Source organism: Punica granatum, chromosome 6, assembly GCF_007655135.1.
Source record: "Punica granatum isolate Tunisia-2019 chromosome 6, ASM765513v2, whole genome shotgun sequence".
Classification (NCBI taxonomy): Eukaryota; Viridiplantae; Streptophyta; class Magnoliopsida; order Myrtales; family Lythraceae; genus Punica; species Punica granatum.
The window spans coordinates 19120673-19136685 of record NC_045132.1 but is presented as its reverse complement, the minus strand read 5'-3'; positions in this window follow the sequence as shown (position 1 = coordinate 19136685).

Below are 16013 nucleotides of genomic sequence, written 5' to 3'. Positions count from 1 at the left end.
GGAAATTTTTTTACATATAATAAACCCGCGCAGTATGCAGCGCACATGTCCACAGGCTAGTAATATATAGTTGGTTGGGCATTTACCATTCTCTGTCATTTATACAAAATTCACAAACAGAGACCTCTCATTCAACGGCTTTTGGAATGCCACATTTAATATATTTCTATAATAATAATAATAATAATAATTTCACATGTAATAAACTTGTATAACGCTCGGATCTATTGGCTAGTTAGACTTTAATAGCTTTATTCGGGTATGAGGTTTATGGAGGGTTATGAACGTTGTATAGAAACTCTCATAATCCTCCATAACCCTCTCCTTCATAATCTTCAGTAACTCTAAATCCAAACAATCAATAAAAGTTAAATCGGTTGATGAAAAATCATTCATGTTGGCTGTAGCAGTTAGTATTGAAGAAAGAGCCTCTTCGGGAAAGATGTATCGAATATTAATCTTATATATGATGATATAATCTTCACAGACAAACGCCAGTTTGAAGAGCAAGAAAATTAGTTCGTGCAATGTGGTAATTAATCGACCGCTCATTTATAATTTACTTGGGCGGACTCGGGAATACAATAATATCACGCGAAAAGAACATAGTATGCCACATGAATAAATGATATTAATTCAATAAATCAGATTCTCAGGAGATCGATGTTTTGCATTATGAAATTCGTTGACATTAAGGAAAGGAATCATCAATTGAAGAAGACGGCTCTGGGTCAGGACTGTCGGGACTTATTGTCTAATACATTTTTGAGCAAAATAATTTTCAATGCGGTTCAATCTCAAATAAGACAATGTTAACCCAAATAAAGAAAAAGAAAGCCACACTTTGACCATTACACAACATAAAACTATAGGAGATTTGTGAAATCCAAAGATTTATATATTTTCGTTATGCACTACTTAATATTCGAAAATGCAATAGACTTGACTAATTCAAAAATTCCAGCAAACTGATTGAATAAGATTAATTTTCTCTATTCACAATATTCGAATTTGAGATTTTTTTTAAGAAAAGGTGCCAATTTACTTGAATTGGACCCGCTGGATTTATATTTTTTATACACTGAAAAGTGACAGAGAACCAAACTCTTCACATATAAAATGGATATATACATACACACACATATAAGTATATGCATAGATTATATCGCGTTTCCATGAATGGGCCCCAAATTGGCTTCACTTGACACAAAATAATGGTGAGTCGGCCAACTACAAGTCAGCCTCGCGTATCTTGCAGGTTCCTATTGGTTAAAACCAAAACACATACAAAGGTTTATAAGAAGTACAAAGTCAACTGAGATGTCAACAAATGGAACAAGAAGTCCCCACCAACAAATTATATAAGAAAAAGAAAATCGATACACTTAGGTACAGACAAAATAATTAATAAACAGTAATTCTAAGTTCTTAAACCCATCGAGAACCATTTGATCGAAAGAATGTTTTTAAAATGACAAAAATGTTCATCATCATCATCGTCATCATCATAATCAACCCTTTTATTCCTCAACCATGATCATGGAGTGGGACAATATATATATATATATATACACACATGATGATGACAACATTATTTAAAGGAAACTCCGAATTATTGGGAGAGCCTGTTATACGTATAACCGGTTCTGAGGATTAATTCGTATTTTATGATTTTTGAAACGCTGTAGGAGAAAATAACTGACAACCACCCATACCCATATCCATATCCATATCTATATTTTATATATATTTCAGCGGATAAGCTCCAGACTAGCTGGTTTTTGTGAAGTACGCTCTGAGGATAGGTGAAGGTGATTTGAATCTCACATCGGTCGTTCAAATAAAAGATTTTGATAGTTGCTATGGTAATAATTTTAATTTTTTGTTAGCACTTTTTGAAGATAACGCATAGGTTGTTTTCTTTGCAAATTTAATTTATTTTCCTATCAAGAAGATCTATAAATATAGAAGAGGATAGAGAATTAAATATATAATGTCAATTCGAGCATTTACTAACATAGTACGTAGATAGGTTCTGCAGTTTATCGCATGTAGGAAAGGGCCTCATTTGAAAGCGAAAGATGATAATGGTATAATTAAGCTCCTAAAAATCTCTTCGTAGAAATTCATTCGGCAATGTACAGAATTTCCACGCCGTATCCATCACTCCATCTATGGGTCCAAGTAGCCAATCTATGACAAGAACATTGCATCGTATTCGTACAGAAATTGACACTCTCAAGTCAGGGCATTGATCCTAATAGTTTTAGCAACTAATTATATATTTCGGATGATCTTCTCTTAAATCTTAAGGAACTAATTACCACTGACCTAGCTAGCTAGTTAATTTTTTTGATTTAGTTAATATGAAATATACATTGCAATAGTATATTATAGTGAACATATATATTAATTAATTTCTTTATTATATGTTTGCTGGGTTGCGCGCCCGTCCATACGTGATTGGATTAGTGTTATTTATTTATTGACTAATTGATTGATTTTATTGGTGGCAGCTGTCTGTTGTGGCTATGCTGCTTTACATGCGGAACCGAACTTTTTCCCACAACATGGCCGACAACAATTAAGGTGGCGTGTCTATAATGTAGGTGTATATTGGATGTAATGTAGCGTGTCCACAACATGCAGCGACATGCACCTTACTCACTTAATAATTCAGAAATTTTATATGTGCTTCTTATTGTGAGCGTACAGTGCCACTTTATTATCTAGATTTTCAATTTTCTTTACTAAGCCACTAGCCTCCCTTGTAAATTAAAGAAAAAATCAATTCAAATCCATAATGTCATCTCATGGTAGAATTAGAGAGTCAAAATTTTTTGGGTGAATAATTACAAAGTCAACGTTAATTAGGTTAAAGTGGTTTACTTTCAGTATTTTGTTCTTTCAAAACTTAACAATTCAGCTATATATAGGATTATCCAAGCAGCTACTTTTTGAAAATTTATGGAGGGCGAAGGACATATTTCTTTCAAGATGTTCATGTATACAAATAGTTATCGTTCTGCTTGAATATAGTAAAATGCCTTAAATAACAATCTAGGGTCTTGTCAAAGCATAGAATAGTGAGGGAGGGCGATGCCTACACGGAGGAGGCTAGGAGCAGTCGTGTCGAAGCATTCCTTTAACAGAATTAGATCATTAGAACCTGCAAAGGACAAGTTGGGAGAGAAGAAGGCTTTGGGTAGGCTGATTAAGCCAGAGAGGCTCAAAGGAAGCAAGGCTATCTGACTTGAGTGAGAACTTTGGGAGAATTGGATGACCAAAGCAGAGAGAACGAGCGGTTAAACAAATGCTGGAAGGCGATGGGCAACCATTATAAAGGAAACGTCATGGAATGGAATAGTGAGGCGGAAGTTGAAGGACAGTAAAAAATAAAAATAAAAAAAAGGAAACGCCTTTTTGGATGGGTTGCAGTTAAGAATTTTAAGGGAATGGATATCATTCATGTCTCTACATGTGAAAAAACTCAATTGAGCTTCATATTTTTTTATATAGAGAATAGATATGTACATTTTTGGGTTGGACTCTGACCATAAAGTAACTCTAACAGGAGTCTTGTACTGAATTTTGAATCCCTGCACAATCTGCTTTTATTTATTTTTATTTTTTTTAAGGTATGAACAGCATGTTCTTTTCTTTTCCTTCCCTGTGCTTTAAGACATTTATTCACAGTTTAAGGAAAGAGAGTAAAGTCTTAACCAAAAATAAATAAATAAATAAATAAAAGGATTTTTACTATTTATTTTTAAGTAAAATCTCACATTGATTTTCGTGAATAAAGAAAATTCATGATGGAAGAATTTTATTTTAAGTGGATCGACTCAATTCGCACGTGAATTGGTCGTGGTTATTCAGTTTTAAAATGTCAAGTGGTGCGCACTAAAAAGAAAAGAAAAAATTAAAGAGAAGATTGGTTTTGTAATAATCGGTTTTTTATTAATGGATTAATGGATATTCTGTTAATGTATGTGAACAAGACTGAAACAAACACATGGTTAACGTCGATTTATTATTTTAGTTTCTTTACATTAAAAAAGTTTTGAAACTTGTGGATGAGTTACTCTTCCAGAGGGGCAATAAATGGAATTTTAAAATGTCAAGGGTTGATATTTATTTCTCTAGCTTTTTTGATAGGTTGATATTTAGCGTCTGTTTATTTGGGGAGAATTTTTTATTTTCTTTTAACAAGTTGAGAACTGCAAAAAATATGTTTACTCATTTAGAAATAAAAAAATTTTTGGGAAAATTTTCTTTTTCACTATTCAAATCTGTACATGAATTAGAAAAGTATTTTTTTTAATTTCTCCACTTTTCCATTAACTAATTGTTTCCATTTTTATTTTCCAACTTATAAATTAAATTTCAAATTTCATGAATGACGATTATTTCAAAGTAAGGAATTTTCTAACTTAATATTAGTAAACATATTTTTATACTTTTTCTATGGAGAAGTAAAGTAAGAAAATGAGTAGAAAAATAAATACTAGAAATGAAGAATTATTTCTTTAAAAGTGAACAAACCCTTGGACTTTTAATCACAGGGATAGGGTACATGTTTTACTAGCTACATATTAATTGACATAATGCACTATTTTGATTTGTGCAGCGATCGAAGGTTACTTGTGTATATCGGTCAATTACAATATGTAAAATTTAGGGAGTGCTATGAAAAAGCGCCACGAAGCCATTTTTTATAAACCTTCATCTTGTGGTTTATTGTCTTCTCGATTATTCTAAATATTCAACTCTTCATAATAAATTCGTGCATTTGTCCTTTTTTGTAATCCCTGATCATAATTAATTATTTTCTATTTTATAAATGAAAGAAGTTTCTCGAATTCAAAATATATGATACTTCTTTTCTAAAAAATTAAAACAAGTTTCTAATGACAAATAAATATATTAAAAGCAATCTTAAAAAAAAAACTCTCTAGATAAATTAATTTTTTTTATAGATGTCGAATAAATTAAAGTTTATTATTTTTTTATTAACATCCGTGCAACGCACATGTCTGCACACAGTTATAATATAAAAGTTACCAAGGAAAGTGTCACATCATCTTTTTATTGATAACATTGGTTGTTTGTCTTTCACTATTCAATCATAATGATCTTAATTAATCATTTTATTGAAAAATAAAAAAAATTCTCGATTCTCAAAAAAATTAAATATATTCTTGAAAGTTAAAAAATTGTCCAATCATAAAACTATCACAATGAATTTCTTTTTATTTTTATTTTGGTAACTAGGAGTTTATTCTCTTTGAATCCATAAACACTTCACAATCCCATGGATCCAGATAAGTCCATATGCAAGCGCATGTATGAGTGTCCTCACCAAGGGCTACGAGCTCAAAGAGGGATTCGAATTTATGACCTTGTGAACTACTCATAAAATGTACCTACCTACCTTGTGAATTTTTTTTGTAGACATTGAAATAAATTAATTTTTTATTAATTTTTTATACATCCACACCATGCCAGTGTACTTGCACCTGGTTTTCTAATTAATGAAGAACATCGATCGCAGGTTAGAACAATAATAGAACAAGATACAGGTAATTGTGGTAAGGAAGATTGGTGCTCTCCATGAGGTGCTCCATTCAAATCTTGTTGGAAGACTGTGTAATGCCCACGAATGCAACAGATCCAACGTAGATGATCTGCTTCGGTCGATCTGGGAAATGGATCAGACTGCGTTAGAACCCCAAAAACCTTGACCTTGACACCCAAAAAATCATATCTTTGCATTACAATCGTACGATCAGTGACAAGAATGTTGAAAGAAGTGGCTTAACACATATTGTAGGCAGCCATGGCTTGTATATATAGCACTATTATATTACAGGAAATTACAAACTCTGGCCACATTATAATATATAAAAATAATATATTCTAGCCAAAGTAGGTTGGTTCAAGCGGTTCGGCGTTTGTTCCGCTTAAGTAAAGTCTCGAGTTCGAGTTTTTGTGAATGAAGAAAATCCACACTGGAAGAGCTTTACCCCTTAATGGGTCGGACTGGCTCGACTAGATTAATCGGGATCCAATTGGATTTCCAGATATCAGAATTCACACCATAAAAAATAATATATTCTAATATGCCCTCTCAATCTATTGAGAGAGTAGACGTCGATAGATTGGAGCAGTGTGGTCGAAAAATAGAGACAAAAACATTTTTCACGTGAATAGTCGTAGGATAAGATGATGTGTGTACATATCTGACAAGTCCACTAGCTCGATTAGGTCATTCTTGTATAAAATGATAGTCCACATCAATATGCTTGATGGTCGTGCTGAACGAGATTAGCTGCTAGATAGGTGGCACTGAGATTATTAGAACATGCAGTGATAAGTCTCTGTGAGTGGAGCTCAGTGTCTGAGATCAGTTGTCATAACCATAGGGTCTCTGTAACTGAATAAGATGAGGCACGATATCCAGCCCCGGTAGAGCTTCTAAATACTATGGGTTGTTTCTTGGAGTGCCAAGAAATGAGATGCGGGCCAACTAATATCGCGTTAACTATTCGGACTTCCAGTCCAATCAGCATTTGCATACACAGTGATCTAAAGATCGGTGGACGGACGAATGATAAGGCTGTAAGGCCATCGGTGTGGGTGCCATGCAGATATCAAAGGATGTGCTCAGCTACTTGCAATTGAGTCGTGCGTGAAGCATGCATGAACTGACCTATCAAACTGACTGATAGCATATGTCTGGCCTGGTAGTAGTTCTGCAAGCTCCTGCCGAGCTCCTGCCAAACTCCTATGATTTAGTGTATCATACATATTAATAAAAGAGGTTTACCATCATTTTATCTATAATTTACAGTTAGTCACGGTTTGATCTAGATGTGTATAAGCAACTAAATGTTTTAGGACTGATTTAGCCAAACTGAAACATATGAAAATCTGGACAAACTTATTGGACTTCTGCTGGTTTTTTTAAATTCTAAATAAGCATTTTAATTACAGCTGAAAAAAAATTAATGCCGTTAATGCCTACGTCTATTATGCTGACAAAATTATAGAGCTGTTCTTTTCCGATTCCTATAGATATATTCTCGTATATTGATGTGTAAGTACAGATTATGGAAGTTTCAACTATCTTTCTTTCGTTGGGGATTAGAAGTGGCCTACTGACGAAGCACGCACGAGAAGCACGTGCCTCATCAAGCAGTCAACCACAGATAAGCTTGAGAGAGAGAGACAGAGAGAGACAGAGAGAACAATAAAACACAAAATTTCATGAGGATTCATCAAGTAGTTGCATGCTTGATCAATGAGATCCACACATCCTCTTAATCCAGTCCCCATACTTAATTTTCATTTAATTCCCGTGCATGAATCTGTGATTGATTTCTCGATGTGGACAACGTCGCCTCTAGGGATGATCCAAAAACAGTAAATTCTAATGGTTGCTTGTCAACTGACCAGATGATCATTTGGAAAGCAAAAACCACGCATGCAACGGAATAAATATTCATCATGATCTCATAATCTGTCACCTGGCACATATAAATGAACAACTAGGAAAGATCTTGCGCAGGGATCGAGATGCATGCCATTTTGTATGGCATGACGAATCCAGCAGTTCCCTTGGCTTATGGATCAAGGGCAGAATCCGTGTGATGAGGAATTTGATATGATCAATTTGACCAAAGGTATCCTTCATAGAAGGGATATGAAAAATGACCCACAGTACTGTCATGAATCATTTTTTTTTTTGAGAGTCTAAACTTGGTAGAACAAATGCTTTCTGCCCACCAAACCGAATAGTACTATGCGAAAGAGTATGAACAAAATGGCTATGAGATGCATTTCAGGAAAACTCTCGTCGGCTAACGACGCACCCAACAGCCATAGGTACAGGTCCTATTCCTAGTAGCCATTGGCTTTTAACAAATTTTATCTCATTATCGGGTCTGGGAAAGTCTCTGGGCAAAAAATACATGATGCATGAAGACTCAAAAAACTAACCATGGTGCACGAATAATATAAAACCATACAACGTATGTATATTTGTGGAAATTTGACATCAAGAAATCGGCCACATTATCCTGCAATCAGGGTTTTTTTTTTTTTGCAATTGACTATTTAAGAGCCACTTTCGGTGTTAATAGTTTAGGTGAGAGCAAGGTGCGCACATAAAAATTAGGGTCTTTTTCGTGGATCAGAAAGTACTATTATGAGCACAATGTGGTAGGTTTTCTCACTTATATGTTTTGGAAACGCCCATGTCACACTCACTCTATAACTTAGAATAGACATCGGACATATCCATAAATCACAAATCTAGTCAATATTCTGCTATGGGAGACTATTAAATTTAACTTCTAAATTTCAGCCAAAATGCTTGTCGGATAAATATTAATTTCACACAATAACCTAAAAGTCGCATGTGCGGTAGGACTAATATATATAGTAAGACAACCAAGTGGTGAAAAACAGATCTTATATATGATTATTACATACTTTAGATTGCAAGCAATGTGATAAGCAAATTTATCTTGGCATTGTAGCGCCAATCGCGATCGACAATTAATGGAACATTTTCCTAGCAGAGCCCATTTGCATAAATGTAGGCTGATGAGTTTTGATGTGGCTGCAGGGCAACTACGTGCCAGTCGACCGATGGACCAACTGGATATATACAAAAAGTAGGTTGGATTTCCACGGAACGGAGACCTGGGATATTTAAATTAGGGTTGTTTAGTGATAGGTCGCGCCACTAATTAATTCACAGTGATAGATTGGACAACAGAGAGGAAAGCAATGGGCACTAATAAAATTCTTGTATGAGGAATACTCAATTCCAACCGTTTTAAGAGTCGAAAGAGAAAATTGCGATTCTTGTACGCATATTCTTGCTTACCAATCCATTTTCATGATAAAAGCTATGTACTCTTTTGTCATCCCATATGTTATACACACACACACACACATACATACATATATATATATATATATATATATGCTTTCCGACTCCTATAGCCTCGGTTGGGCTTTCTATGTATAAGAAAGTACTGTTAGGTGGCGCGAAGCACGCGTTATTATGGTGAAGAGACAGTCAATCTCTGATAAGGATTTGCTACGAGGTTCATTATCTTTTCTGGAGACACATGATAAATGGCTCGTGTTTTTGGATTCTGTAAGAGATAGTATACTATTTCCGTTTTAACAATATATGATGATGGATACCACCAAGGTGGTAACCCAGTGGAACGGGCTTGGTCTTCCAAAGGGAATGTCAAAGGGTCGAAACTCGACTTAAACACGAAAGCGCTTGTGTCAGTAGACCCTTGTCCTCAACTCTATGTGAACTGTTCTGATCCACTGTGCGCTTTGGTGTGGTCATGATAACTTAGGTGGGGTGATGTCCTATCGAGCCCTTTACCCATTCAGGCGAATGGAACATTCCATAACGGCTGTAGAGCTCCTCTGGTCTTTAGAGGGAAGTTGCTACGCTGGTCTCCCCATCCCAGCCTTCATTCAGCAAAAAAAATATTTGATGATGGATGAGCTAAGAAAAAACAATTTGTAAGTGCAAATTCCTACATGACCACTATATTCTTTAGCTTGGTTCTTACCAATATATATCCAATGTCCCAGATTTAATGTATCATGAATGGGACGGTTTTATTGGGACGTATATAGCCTATTGGGACTATTGGGAAAAGGGTGCTTCTTCAGTAGGGAGTACATATGGGCACTAAATTGTGTAACTAATTAATGATTGTAGATTGATTCAATTGATTCATGTTTGTTTTCTTAAGTAAGATTTCAAGTATGAGTCTTATAAATGGAGAAAATCAATGGTTGAAAACTTGGAAGAGATTTATCTCTTTAATAGTGGGCCAATCCGATTCAAATTTGAATTAGTCGAGGCCTATTAGACTCCCATATACCAATGGTTCATCTAAAAATATGTAAATAATTAAAAATCAAATGTAATGCACTGACTATGCTCGCGGCTTAGAAATCAAAAGGTTTTAAGATTGATTTTCGTCAACAAAACTAACCGTGTCCTTTATTTCTATTTTCGTGTAAGAAAGTCTCCATTGTTAAAAAAAAAGTAATTAATTCGTTGTCTTGTTGTCTTATCTTATTATAAGTGGATTACTTGAGAAAATAATAGACCAATGAGCTAGTGGCGGCTTGTATCCTCTCGGAGAAGGGTTATTTCCTCTCCTGAGATTGCCTATCAGCACCATACATATCTTTTTTTGCTGGAATAATACACAACTTGCATAAAACGAAAAACTATATTGGTCCATATTACATCTCTCCTTCCCGCACAAAGATCGATTTACATCAGCACCACACAGATTGTGAATATATAAAGCCTCATTAATTGATAATGACATATATCATTTTATGAATAAAAGATATATTGGTGTATTTGATTTTAAAGTTAAGTAGAATTGAGTTTTGATTTTAATTGAGTTGTAATGATTGTGTTGTTGAATTATGAGAAAAAGTAATGAATAGTTGAAAAAAATAATGATTGTATTGTTGAATTGTGAAAAAAAAATAGATAGTTGAGAGAATTTAATATTAAAAATTGAATTGAATGGTTAAAAAATTGAAGAAAAAGAAAAAAGTAATAATTGGGTTGTTAATTTTTATTACGTAGTGAGTAGAGTTAAAATTAGAGTTAAAATTTTAAAAACATGATTGTAAAACCAAACAGAGCAATAAGGTCTGGCAGATCTTCTACAATCTGCCCAGTGCCCACCGGCTGTCCTTATAATGTTTTCCTATGTTTTAATAAAAGCATCCTCCATTCATACCCAAAAAAAAGAAAGATATAAGATGATATAATTAAATTTCAGATCGATTATTTGTTATATATCAAGCTAATCAAGTTCATAGGACATATTGCTTCACGCTATCTAATGCAATAATGCCATCCATTAAAAAAAGAATAAATAATTAAATAAATAATGCAATAACGCCTTGTCCTGTGCCTTAATTTTTGGTCTTCTCCTTGCTAAAAGTCCTTCTGGTAAGGTTTTGTTTATTTCTTTTTTTAATTAATAATACCATTCAAAAATTTCTTTGATATACTGGTGCTGTACTTATAAAGGGAACCTATATATTTTTGATATAAAAAAGGTCAACTATATAGGTGAGACCTCCGTGCTTGGATCGCACACAATGAGTTTAATGGTTTCTCCGATGAAGTTTCATAGGCGATAGTTATGGAGGCTGTCGCCTACCTCCCTGCCCCCGACTATCTAAGTTTAAATTTTTAAAAAATATTTTTTGATAACGTGGCTCGCCACATTAATCATTATCAGTGATTATTTACCACGTGCCATCTGTTAACGGCCACATCAGCAAAACTGACAATAATTTAGACGGATGCTAAATGATTTGAAAAAATGAAAGTTCGTATATTTCTTAGCCAAAACAAATAGTTTGTGATAAAAACGTAAAAGAAATTTAAAGTTCGTGTATTTATTAGCAAAAAAATATAGTTTGTGATAGAACGTAAAAAATGCAAAGTTTGTGATTTTTCTAGACATTTACCCTTTCCTTTTCCTTTGTTTAGTTTCATCTTGGTAAATTCTACAATGAAATGCTAAATTATGTTCCATGGTGGGACGCTAATTTTTTCTAGTCCTTTTAATATTAAAGATAACATTTTGGCACGTACATATTTTAATAGCATTATAAATCCATCAGGCCACATGTAAAGTACAATGAAATTAGATGATCGCTTATTTGTCAATGGCTTGTCTTTGACGTGTCCATAAATTAAAACGCGCTTACATGTTGATGATGTGTCAAGCTTATATTAGACTGATTTTCTTTAAAAATTGATTTTTAAGGTCCGGTTCGGTGACGTGACAATGATGGGTGATGTGGCAGAATATGATTGGTACATGTGGCGGGGAGATTCGGAAAAAAAATAATATAGTATTGTCGGCGAAAATTGTGAAATAAAAATATGAAGAACTAGAAATACTGGGGGCTAAATATGTAAATAATGGACGGATGGGATTAAAAGTTGGTGGGATCTAAAAGCTGAAATTAATGTTCCATCATGAAGCACAAGTTTGGATTTTATTGAAGAATCTACCTTTCAATTTAGTCATAGGACCCTCTTTTTTTTTTTCAATAATATCCAAGTGTAGCAAACTAGCCGCCACCACCCTGGCAAAGTTCGTCAACGCCTCGCACATGACAACATGGCCAATTGCTCCAATCCATTCCCAGATCTGTCCTTCCTCTCTTTCATTTAACTCCAAGGAGTTTGGTCTAGTGGTAAGGAGAAGTTTAGGCATCCACCGATCTCAGGTTTGAAACCCCTTGGAGCCATCAGAACGCTTTTGGCGTGATTACCCGTTCCGTGCACCGCCGGGGGTTCACGGAGTCTCGGGGATTAGTCGGGCAAAGCCCGGACACGCACGGTTAGCAAAAAAAATAAAAATGGTGGCTAGCACCACCTTATTGAGCTCCTAATAACCTCGCCTAGATCATTGGTGGCTAATATTGACCCTTGAATAGCATTGCTTTGAGCAAGGTCACTGATGACTTTGGCTGACATCGAGCCCTAGCCAACCCTTTCCTTGACCGGTGCCTGCTTCAGGTCCCCACCACTATGATCGATTAATGCTCCGGTCAGCAATCAGTCACCACACCGATTTATCCCCCAACTCTTTTCTTCGAGACGAGATATGAGGACCAAGTGAAAAGTCGCTAATGGCCTCATTCATTGTTATACTCCCATTGCTCCGCCTCCATTTCTAGGCTTAGTGCATTTTAATTTAAATTTAAAATTTTAAAATTTTTTTATTTAAAAATACTATTGCTACTGGTTTTGAGAAAAAAAAAACTAATATGTAAATTAAAGGGAACAAAGAGCATAATTCCCTTAATATGAGTTAAAAAGGGAAAAAAATACAGAGAGAGATCGTATTCGGATGAAATTGAAAATAACTAAAGTTGAGGACCCAAACTTGAATTTTCTCTAGTAGAATACTGGTTAAGAGGATGAAAATAGAAAGTTATATATGGTGCAAATGGAAAGAAAAAAGAAATGTTCTATAATAGGAAAGTAAGCAAAGTTATTGGGTCAAATGCATGTTTTCCCTAAATATTATATATGTGAATTAATTTTCTCCCCCTTTCACCCAGCAAATTGCAGATCTTAAAGATAACACCCAGAAGTAAGAGAGAAAAATGTTTCTTGCAGCATGCATCAATAATGAAAGATAACAGTTGTAAAATAGCTTAATAAGAAGAATAGTAGCTAGATTATGAAACCAAAACAAAAGGGTTAAGTTGGAAGTACAATGTTAAAAATGTCCGAGATCAAATGTTGGTTCGACTTAAAAAGAATAGATCGATAGATCACCTATTTTTTTTTTTTTGGTTGAAAGCGGGGCCGATGACAAAGATAGATCACTTATTTAAGTTTTAAGCAAAGTATCAGTTCGAGAATAATCTTCATCCGTCTATATTTGACTATGGCCATTTGGTCAAATAAGTTACCAACATGTTGAGTAAATCATATATGAGTTCAGTAAATTATCCTAATCTTGAGTAAATTATGTAGACTATTTCGAAGAGAAATTGTTTTTCCTCCGAAAGTTTTCGGAAGAAAAACCTCCTACCCTATCTTGTTTGAAAACTGTCCCTAGTTTTCAATGTAATTACGATTGCCCTATGAGAGAGATTCAGCACTGCTGAATTCGGAGGTTTTTAGCATCTCTCTGTTTCGAATAACTTCCTAGACTCGCCCCGTTTGGATTCAAAGAATCCTGATTTTAACTTTAACTTTAACTTTAACTCAACACACTACACAACAAAAATACATATTTCTCAATTTAAAAATTTTAACTTTAACTTTAACTCAACACACTACACAACAAAAACACACATTTCCCAAGTCAAATTTATAATCATATCTCATTTGTCAATTTCCACAATCAAAATCAAAATCAAAATCAAAGTAACTTCAACTCTGAATCCAAACGGCCCTTATTCATTCACTGATATACGAGTGTGTGTGTCTGTGTGTGTATATATTCGTGATGAATAAATCATTTGATAGATAGTGATGATTTCTTCAATGATTGTACGAAACTTTTTTTATTGATATTTTGCTGCATCTGACATTAAAGATGGGGCCAAAAAAAAAACAATCATTTAAGACACTGTTATTTTCCCGGTAATATTGGAGGGGTGACTTTACAAATTTCAGCGACCACAATTTGTTAATATATGAACTTAAGATGCCCATGCCCTTATAGTAAAGGGTATTAATCAGAGGAGGTCCATCATATGGATTGGGTCAAAATACATATATAACACACGGACCTACCTACATACATATATTATAAATACATAAAACTAAAAAAGATGTGCTTGTTCGGGCAATTCGACACATTTTTTCTCTTAAGTAAAGTCTCGCATTCAAATATCGAAAATGAAGAAAATTCATAATTATGAGAGTTTTAATTTATAGTGGACCGACCTGACTTGAATATGGATTTGTTGGAATCCGTTGACCTACTTGATCTGACCAAAAAAAGATATGTACATATAGAACCTCTTCGTTGGGTGTTTTGTATAATTTATACACCTTCTCTTAATAAAGGCCATATAATTAATTGGAAAAAAGAGGCAGAGAGACTGTTCGTTACGTTATATATATAAGGTACATATCAAGTATCAAAACTATCAGTCAACGGGAAAACATGTGACATTTCCAACTTCCTTCCAGTTAATTTTTTTAGCTTTGTAGATGATTTCATATCCCTATCCACTCTCGGAAACATGATAATTCGCCAAAACTGAAACAAAAACGATCAGTAAACAGGCGATAGGGTTCTCGCATGTCCCACATTCGAATTGCACAACAAATAGATTTCGAATCCTGAGCTTTCAATGACCCCATAATAGAGAAAACAGAATTTCATGTGTTTTGAGATCAATCAGTCACAGTTAATTAGCCGGTGCGCCAATGGTCAAGTTAATGAGAACGAATGATCCAGAGCTAATTGTTACTGGAAAATTTTGATCTCAAAGGCACATCAAAGTTGCTATCTCTTTTATGGAATCGGAGAAGCTAACAATTCGAAATCTGCTAATTAGAGCGGGCATCAATATGGTCAAATGAAAGAAAATACCCTGCACTATATATAGATATATAAAGTTGTATCCCCTATAAAAAAAATAGAGTTAGAAAAGTAATTTTATATAGGGTATATTGCACCATACAGCCTAACGTTGACAGATATTTTTAGATCTATCACAACGTCGATTTTTTGCCTGAGGTATCACAACGTTGCTAATTTGATGTCACCATCTAGCCCCAGAGGATAGTTAGTGTACCAAAAATAGCAATGTTGGGATATCTCAGGCAAAAAAAGAACATTGGGATAGATCTAAGAATATATGTCAACGTTAGGCTATATAGTGCAATAAAACCCTTTTATATATAGTATAAGGTCATAAAGGTAAATATCTAGATTAACAATTATAATTGTATACACAATCAAGACTAAATTAGTAAAAGCATACAAATTTTTAAATACTTAATAATTTTATTATATTCTTGATTTAAAATATATAATCTCAAAATTTATTTATAAAAGTACAATTGCTTAAAATAAATATACATAAAAAAACTTTTAGACATAATTACTAACTAAAAGAAAAATTTACTATATGCAATAAGTATGTTTAAATATGGAACACTTTGAAATAGTAATAGATAAGTCCATTTAAAAATTATTAAAAATAGATAATTTGCACTTCTTTTTTTTTTTTACAAAATACATGGAGGTCATCTATTAGAATATTTTAGAATTTGATATTTAAGAAAATATAATATTTTTTTTGAGTAATATCATTTTCTTCATCCATAGTTCGTATTGTAATTCATTTCCAATTATTCTGAATTTGTTTTTGTATACACTAATATTTGAATGCTTTCAGTTTAAGAATATATATAACTTAATGAAATTAAAATTTCA